The 9,427-nt window shown below is 36.4% G+C and overlaps 1 long non-coding RNA gene across 2 annotated transcripts; it reads left to right on the forward strand.

Annotated features, from left to right (window-relative positions):
- The first annotated feature begins 796 nt into the window (after positions 1-796).
- Positions 797-2,009, forward strand: LOC145107238 (uncharacterized). Of its 2 annotated transcripts, XR_013707777.1 has the most exons (3): positions 797-1,280; positions 1,381-1,494; positions 1,689-2,009. It is a non-coding gene; the product is annotated as an uncharacterized LOC145107238 (long non-coding RNA). The 2 variants fall into 2 exon arrangements; XR_013707774.1 differs by having other exon boundaries at positions 1,381-2,009.
- Positions 2,010-9,427: the final 7,418 nt, after the last annotated feature.

Below are 9,427 nucleotides of genomic sequence, written 5' to 3' on the forward strand. Positions count from 1 at the left end.
GATCGGTCGAGGTTGTAGCTAACAACTGCAGGTGGGGATGTCAACCCCGTATAGATCTATACATATGTATCTCGCTCCGAAGATTAACGGTTTTAGTAGTGTGAGTATGCTAAGTGTTTAGACTCAACTAATGAATAATGTCTCACTAAAAAGCCCTTAACTAAAAAGTTTGTGAATAGCTCTCAACCCTAACTTAATTGTGATTAAGTCATTAGGCATAATGAATTTCATTGTATAAAGCTTATAAAAGCCGAGTATGCTTGGTATGTACGTAAAAGTGTAATGTACTCGCTTTTATACAGTTGTATGTTTCAAAGTAATGAACATATGTACATGTATAAACTCTATGCATTTAAACATATAAATATACATGAATAGTAATAGCTTGAATCCTTGAAATACTACAAAGTTTTATAACATGCTTGTTATAATATACCATGTCACATAAAAATCATAAATTTTTGTATCATAAACTCTGCATTTAAACATATAAATATACATGAATACTTTTGGGTCCATTTCGTAACGAATTTAAACCATAAGGGTTGTTTTGTAACTTTACTAAACTGTAGGGGCTTTTTGGTAATTTAATTAAATGAATAGGATTGTTTTGGTAAACAAATTGCCAAATGAGGGGTTGTTTTAAATAAATGGGTTTAATGTTTGGGGTTGGGATTTATTTTGAATAATGGGTTTAATAGTGGGGGTATTTTTGTCATTTTATAAAATGACTTCAACTTAGGGCTTTATACTCGTCATTGGACTGATCGAATACGGGAATCACTATGAACGAACATGAAGGCAGTCACGAAGGGAATCACGGAGGCAAAAAAGAAATCGGAAGCATAACCGATTTGGGAGGGAAAAGGCTCGATCCTCGTCTGATCGGGGAAAGAAATCGGCAACTATTTCGACTGATAGAGAAGACGATCGAACGGGATTGTTATAGAAACGAGGGAGGGGAAAGCTGGATACGAACGAAGCAGCGGGGGAAGAGGCGTACAAGGGTAGCGGCGCTTCGTTGGTCGATTAATCGCGAAGAGGGACCGCCATCTCCGGGGTTCGACGAGGCCGAAGGGGAGAAGCAGCGAAGCTGCGGTGGTCTTCGGCGGGTGCAGCGAGGAGCTGCTCAAGCAGCTTCTCGGCTGCTTGCTTCGATTCCAGCAGTGGTGAGCGAAGGGAAGATGCGTGGGTGAGGTACGAGAGGCGAAGCCAGGCGGGGATTTCCGGGGAATGTCGATCTTCGGTGCCTCCCTTCCACTGTTTGCTCGATGAAGAAGGTAAGTGGATGGGGCTGCTTCTGCAGCTCCTTCGTTCTTTATTTTATTTGTTTTGATAGGAACCGATAAAAAAACGGGATTGGTTGTTGAATCTTGACAGCAAGAGAAGAAGAAGGAAGAAGACAGGGGAAGAAGAAGAATTCAATGGGTGTTTGGTTTAAACGGAAGCCTACCCGCATATTTCAACGAGCACCCGGGTTCAACGAGCACCCAGGTTTGAGCTCCTTTACAGGGCAAACTCAACCCCATAGGGGTTTCCGGGAAAATTTCCCCACATGTGGCACAAGTTTAAGAGGCACCCAAATGTTTTGAAGGGATTGAACTCCCGACCTCTGACCCACACGTGGGTATAATACCCGATACCTCTTCCCAGACTGGAAGTCATTGGTGGTTTGTTTCATTTGACAGGGAAAAAAATGAGGCATTTGTTCTTGATTGTTCTTTGGCAGCAATCTCGAAGAAAAAGAGAAGAGACAACAAATTTCATTTTATTTTATTTTTATGTTTGATCTTGGTTGAATACGAAGAAGCAGGCAGAAAAGGAAATATGGAGGTGTTTGCGTGTTGATTTTTTTTTATTTTTTTATCATTGTATATTGTTTGAGTGTTCATTGTACATATTTTGTTTGATTGTTGTTTTGGTTTGTAAGAACTAATGGCCGTCAAATTCTTTGTACTTGGTAGTTTAAAAGAATGAATCTGGTAGTATAATGTTGTATATTCATGCTATATACATGTATTTATTTAAGATTTTATAAACAAATTTCCTTATATATAATATATCTATATATATTATGAGATATTATGAGTTTGTTGTATATATATATATATATATATATATATATATATATATATATATATATATATATATATATATATACTAGGTAGGCACCCGTGTAAAGCGGCGGCGACAACTTTTACTGTTTCAAAGAATGGTTTTTTATTTTCAGAAAATGTTATTTGACTGTTTCAATGACTATAAATTTTGTGGTTGAAATGTTAGAAAAATTTCTTGCCCGACCTTTGGACAAACATCATGCCCAAGCTGAGATAATATAAATTGTTTCTCCACGTTGAGTCCTAAGAAGATAATTAAAAATTAATTATAAAATAAAAATTAGAAAAATCAAAGTTTTTTCTGAGAATGTTTTGAAAGTTTCATCTGTGACAAATTATCTTGGACTATTTTGAATAATAAGGATGAGGAGGGAAATCATCTCTCTTGGAACGATAAGAGATAGAAAGAAATGGGCAAAACAAAAGAAAATGCATTTTTGTTCAATTACCATTAGTCGAATACACACTAAGCATAATTCATCTTGTTTTGTTGTGTACTACTTAACAAACGGGTCCTAAGTAAATTTGTTATCTAGAGGAAGAAGCCACTTGAGATGGTTCGGAAACTGATTTTCATCCTGAAAAAATAAGCTTTCAAAAAAATACAGACTTAAATGTAACAACGAAGAATAATTTTATTTTATGAAGAAAATGATATCAAAGCGAGAAAAGTTTCATTGACACAAATCCTTGTTCTTTAGGAGCTTGAACTGACCAACCCATCAAAAAGAAGGATGGATGAACAACCCTTAATATCTATCCGGTAATACTTTGGAGAAGATAATATATAATATCTATTATTTCAGTCCTCATACGTTTATTAAAAATTCACTTCAAGTTTTCTAAAAAATTCACTTAAGAAAAGAGGAGAGGCCCACCATATACAAATTTAACATATACACAAATATATAGAAAATCAAGAACATAAATGCATAATTTTTTCATGTCAAAACTTTACCATACACATAGATATATAGAAAATCAAGAATAAAAAAATGCAGTCATGATAGAAACAATTAATAGAAAATCAGGTATATAGAGGACCATCATTATGTGATAATCACACCACTAATACCAACAACATCTTTGGAAATTCACAAGAATTCCTGCCTATAAACTATTGATATGAAACATGAGTAAAGAAAGAAACATAAACTAAAAGATTAAAACCGAAGCTGAAATATGTTAAAAAAACGTGGAATTTAATTGATATATTCCTTCCTTAAATATTTTCGGTGATTATTCTTTACCATAATTAGTTTTTGTTCATAAAAAGATAGTGGTTTGTGCATAACAAAATGTTGGTGATTTTATATCACTAATGTTATTTAAGTGTAATGGGGTTAATTTGTGGATCAATGTCACTTTGACAATTATTGAACAAATCGGTATGGTGCGGAGTGCATATTTGTTTAATATTGTCTTTGTTGAAAGTACACTGCTATTTAGGGGCGAAGCCCCTGAATCGACGGGGGTCTGGGGGCAACGCCCCTGGGAGCAGGGTCCAAGGGGCGTCCCAGGGGCGCGGCCCCTGGCGGGGTCCAAGTTTTTCTGGTTATATGATCATATTCGAAATCTGTGGTTGATACACTTCTTCTTCATAACATCTTGAACATTCTCTCTTCTGTTTTTTCTTAATTTTCTTAGTCTTATCCGATTAGAGATTGGAAGTACTACCCAAATACTTTAATCTGAAAGTGTTTAACATGATTCTCAGAATTTCCAAGCCTTTCTATACCCAAGATTTCTAACAAAGATTAAAGTATTTTGTGATAATGGCAAGTGGTGATTCTGTGAAGGATATGACACCCTGATATTCGAATATTTGGAATGAGTAATATACTAATGTGAAATTCAGTCGTCCCTATATTTCATTTATGCATCAGTTTGTTGTTGTTATGATTTTAATGTTAAGTTAATCAACATTACACTTAAATGGGGGAGGTTTGTTGGTGATTTTATATCACTAATGTTATCTAAGTGTAATGGGGTTAATTTGTTGATCAATGTCACTTTGACAATTATTGAACAAATCGGTATGGTGCAGAGTGCACATTTGTTTAATATTGTCTTTGTTGATAGTACACTGCTATTTAGGGGCGAATCCCCTAAAACGATGGGGGTCCGGGGGCAGCGCCCCTGAAAGCAGGATCCAAGGGGCGGCAGCCCCTGGCGGGGTCCAAGGGGCAGAGCCCCTAGCTGGGGTCGGAATCCGGATTTTTGGTAAATGTACCCGGTTTTGTGATCCATCTTCTAGACCTGGATTTAAGTTGGTTTATGACGTTTTGACAGTGTTAGGACATAAAACTGTCATGTGGCAGTTTGAAGACAGAAAGTTTTTCTGGTTATATGATCATATTCGAAATCTGTGGTTGGTACACTTCTTTTTCATAGCATCTTGAACATTCTCTCTTCTGTCTTGTCTCAATCTTCTGAGTCTTATCCGATTAGAGATTGAGAGTACCACCCAAATACTTTAATTTGAAAGTGTTTAACACGATTCTTAGAATTTCCAAGCCTTTCTATACCCAATATTTCTAACACAAAATTGTACATTAAGTTTTCAAGCATGTACCTCTTAAATTTCAAGAAAAATTCAATATGCTTTATAATATAGTTAATATATATATATATATATATATATATATATATATATATATATATATATATATATTTAAACTCATATGTTAGGAAATGTAAAGTTGTTAATTTGTTAACCTTGGTATCTAAATTTCAAAATTGAAACACATATATAATATATGTTAATGAGATATATAAAGAATTGAGGATTTATATATAATAAAAATCCAAATTGTCATATATTCTAGTAATTGGTATTTGGAAAACGATATATATATATATATATATATATATATATATATATATATATATATATATATATATAATATGTAGTTATATAATTTTAATTACATAATCTATATACATTGTGATTACATGATTGACTATTATTATTTGGTATTCCTGAATAACTTATGTATACAAACATATATATAGGTCTCAAACCATTTACGAAACTAATTCTTTCGTATTTTTATAATTATTTTCTAACTTTCTCGATTTGTGTGCCATCGATTTTGATATTAAATAATTTTTCTGAAAATGAAGAATATTGGTCTCGGTTACAAGGATTCGAAAAACTCAGACAGATTAATATTTCGAGTTGTAGAACTCCGGGAAATCATGTTTACAGGTTCGCGTTTAATTGGACCACGAACGTCCGGTTTTTTGACTTTTTCAAATATTTTTGTCAAAAAAATTTCTAGTATGAAATTAAATAATAGACTATGACCTGAGTCCAAAACGCTTTCGTAATTTCCATTTGAGGTGTGCAAGTCCCTCAACGGATAGAAACGGTTTTTTAGCGATTTTAAGAAAATCAGTATTATACTGGTTTTGGATTCTTAAAACGGTCGTATCTTTTGCATACGAACTCCGTTTTAGCCGTTCTTTATATTTTCAAAAACGGGGAAACATGTACTACGAGACTAGAATTTTTGCGTTTCTCACAACTATTTAATATAAAATTTCAGTTTTTCAGACGCATTACTAGGGTTGCAGTTTGAGCTTTTTGATCCGTTTGTCAATTTACACGTTTGGAAGTAATATATCATCTTGTATCTTATAATAGTTGAAATGAACTCATTTATTTCACTTAAGATGCACTAAAGCTCAATGAGTCAAATTAACAAGAGGTTTATTATGAACTTGCCGTTCACAGTCTTTGACCTAATTCCAGGATGTCACATTTGGAGTGTTCTTAGTGCATCTTGTAGAAGAAGGAGCTCATTGGATAAGTGTTGGTTGCATTGGATCTTGTAGATCCGGACCTTTTTCAGTTCGATCTTTCATCTGGAGGTATAAAGCTTGAATCTTGATGATGCATTTGTTAGATCTAGCTAGTTTTGGGTGTTATGAGCTTTTGGTCACTTTAATGCATAAAGTTTAGATCTTGAAAGTTTGTGACCTTGTTATGGATAAAGTCGGAAACTTTATCCATCTAAACATCATATTGATTCAGATATGAAGGTTGGAGACTTGGACTTAATGGATTAAGTTGAGAGTGATGCACTTTTGGTACCTTTGAGACTTAAAGACTATATCTTGGTTTTTTGGAGCATCCTAATGGATAATGTTGGAAACTTTATCCAATATGGAGCAATTTGGAACCATAAAAATGTGATCTTGGTCCTTCTATCACTTCCATGCAAGAGTTATGATGTCTTAATGGATTAATAAGTTAGGCTTGTAGCTTTTTGGACCTTTTCTAGCCATGGAAAGTCATAAATATGGAAACTTTATGACTTAAGTCGATGTTTTGATTCTAGATATAAGCTCTGGACAAAAGGATTTAAGGGAAAAAGTGCTTAATGAAGGAGTGGGATCAGGTCGCAAATGATGGGCATACGTAGAGTACGCTGGGCGTACTCAACACTCTATTTCGAAAATTGAAAAAATCATTCCTTTTAATATATTTTGAAAAAATATGTTGGTTCAGGTACAAACATTATATTTTGGAAGGACGACTGGATATCAGGGGGTAAATTAATGGACCTGTTTCCTTGTTTATACTCCATCGAATGCAGAAAATCTTGTAAAGTGACAGATAGAATATGTAACATCCCGATTCCTAGGTATGAGAATTTTATTAAAAAGACAAATTTTTCCTTGGAACTCGTCGAGTTGATGGCCTCAACTCGACGTGTTGAAAGTTTTTGGGCCGCGGATCTTTTTGGACCAACTCGACGAGTTGGAGAGGAAAACTCGACGGGTTGGTGGCTAAATATGAAACCCTAATTTTTAGGGTGTTGCACCCTGTTTAAAGGCCTTAAGTCCCATTGTTGGCCAACCTAATCGCCAACTCTGTTCAGAAACCCTAGATTTCGTGCATCTTATCCTAAGTTGAGCGAGTGAGCTTAAAAGTTGTTTCTTTTGGTCTCATTTTGAAAGAGCTTGAAGTTGGTGGTGCCTAGCTTGAAGGGGGAAGCTATAGATCTAGAATCTCTTTGAGTTTAGCTACTCTTTTGAGGAAAAAAGTCGAGAACTTGCTTATCTACTGCTTAGATCTCTTTCTTGGAAGTTTATGGTCATATTTGGCTCATTTTTGGGGATTTTTCTTGGGTTTAGTATTTCATGAAGTTATCACTTCAGATTTCGATGTCTTATGGCCTCATTGGACTTAAAGTTGCAAGCTTTATCAAGTTCTAGGCCTCTTTCATGCTTTAGGTCCCTTATTAAGCCTTTCTTGAGTTTTGGAGCCTCCTTGTGTCAAGCATGGACGTAAAGTTAGCAACTTTACGTGGGTTTCCAACCCTTGGTGTAACTCCTGGTTCCCGGTACGTATTTAATTTATTAATCATTCAATTTATAAGAGAAACTCGACGAGTTGGAAGCCCCAAACTCGTCGAGTAGAGATCGTATGGGCCGCGTAATTTAAGTAACCTACTCGACGAGTTGGGAGGCCTCAACTCGACGAGTAGGCTGGCAGGGATGAAACCCTAATTTCCAGGGTTTTGTACCCTATTTAAAGGACATAAACTCCCCTAACCAGCCCCTCATCAACCTCCCTAAACCCTAAATCGTATTGTGAGCTCCTTGTTGAGAAACTAGAGGTTTTGAGTGGATTTTTGTGTGTTCTTGTGCTTGGTGAAGGACTTGGAAGAACTAGAAGGTCATTGAGCTTGAGGAGAAGCACTGCATCTGGGATCTCATATGTATTTGGCAACTTTCTGAGGTAAAAAGTCTCAAACTTGATGCTTAATAGCTTAGATCTCTCTTAGTTTTGTTTTATGGATCTTTTTGACCCCATTGCTGGAGCATGATAAACCTTCACAGTCCTGATGCTAAAAACTTCCATTCTTAGTGTTATTTGGTCCTTAGATTCATAAAAAGGGTCCTAAACCCGTTCATGCTCAAGAAAAGACCATATCCATAGAAGTAGGTTGCTATATCTCAAGATTAGGTCGACTTGAGGCATGCAAAGCCATCAAGTTGTCGACTTTACAGATGTATACATGGAAATAATGTAGATCTATATTCTGGAACCTTAGATCTGAGGAAAGGGCTTAATAGACTAAGAACTATGAAGAACTCGACGAGTTCATGGGGGGAAATCGACGAGTTGGGTCGAACTGTCCCGATTCTGTTAAAGGGAAGAACTCGGTGAGTTGGAGGAAAACTCGACGAGTTGCATCACGATTTCGCGATTCTATGATTCATGGGAACTCAACGAGTTGAAGGGTAAACTCGACGAGTTGGGTCAACTCGGAGCGTTGACTTTTACTTGACCTTGACTTTGTCAATGGTTGACCATAAAGAATTATAAGTATGGTATCTAAGGGGTTGTATTGGTTCAGGGAGTGAGTAGAGCTAATTTCCGGGACATAAACGTTCCAGCTATCATCCGACATTTGAGGTGAGTTTTCCTCCTGTAGGAACGAGTCGATGCCACCAATGCCGGCCCGTTTATGTATGTTGGTATGTTCCAGACTAAGTTCTGATGCCGGGCGGTGCCCGATGAATGTTTATATGCTTTCCGGATTTTGGTCCAATGTCGGGCGATGCCTGAGGAATGTTTGTATTCTTGATGTCTTCGTGATTCTTGCATGTGTCTGTATTTGTATGTTTCCGGATTTTGGTCCGATGCCGGGCAATGCCCGAGGAATGTTAGTATGCTTTTGGATTTTGGTCCGATGTCGGGCGGGGCCCGAGGAATGTTTATATGTTTATATTATGTGATTATTTTATGTGTATTTGTTGATATGTTTATATGTATACCGAGCTTTTCTCGATGCCGGGCGGGGCCCGATGCCAGACTCTGTCTGATGCCGAGCGGGGCCCGATGCCGGATTCTGTCCGATGCTGGGCGGGGCCCATGAGATGTTATTATGTTATTATGTGATGAGGTGTACAGTATGTGGTAGTTTGGGGAGACTCACTAAGCTTCTTGCTTACAGTTTTCAGTTTTGGTTTCAGGTACTTCCGGTAGCAAGGGGAAGAGCTCGGGATGACTGCATCGCACACACCACGATTTTTTAGCCTGGGATGTTTACACTGATAAATTGACATATGTTTTTGGATATGATGTTTTTGAGATACTATGACTTACATTTTGGATGAGATGATATTGATAACTATGGTTTATTTATGATTTAAAAATGAAATTTTTGGTCATGATTTTTGGGGTGTTTCACTTGGGTATCAGATCTACATTTTCTAAGCATTAGAATCGATAAGAAGGGGATGAATGTGTTAAGACTAGGAAAACTCGATGAGTTGTCCTGATAACTCAG

The sequence above is a fragment of the Lactuca virosa genome, chromosome 1, assembly GCF_052849685.1.
Source record: "Lactuca virosa cultivar CGN04683 chromosome 1, Lactuca_virosa_CGN04683_v6, whole genome shotgun sequence".
In the NCBI taxonomy this organism is placed as follows: Eukaryota; Viridiplantae; Streptophyta; class Magnoliopsida; order Asterales; family Asteraceae; genus Lactuca; species Lactuca virosa.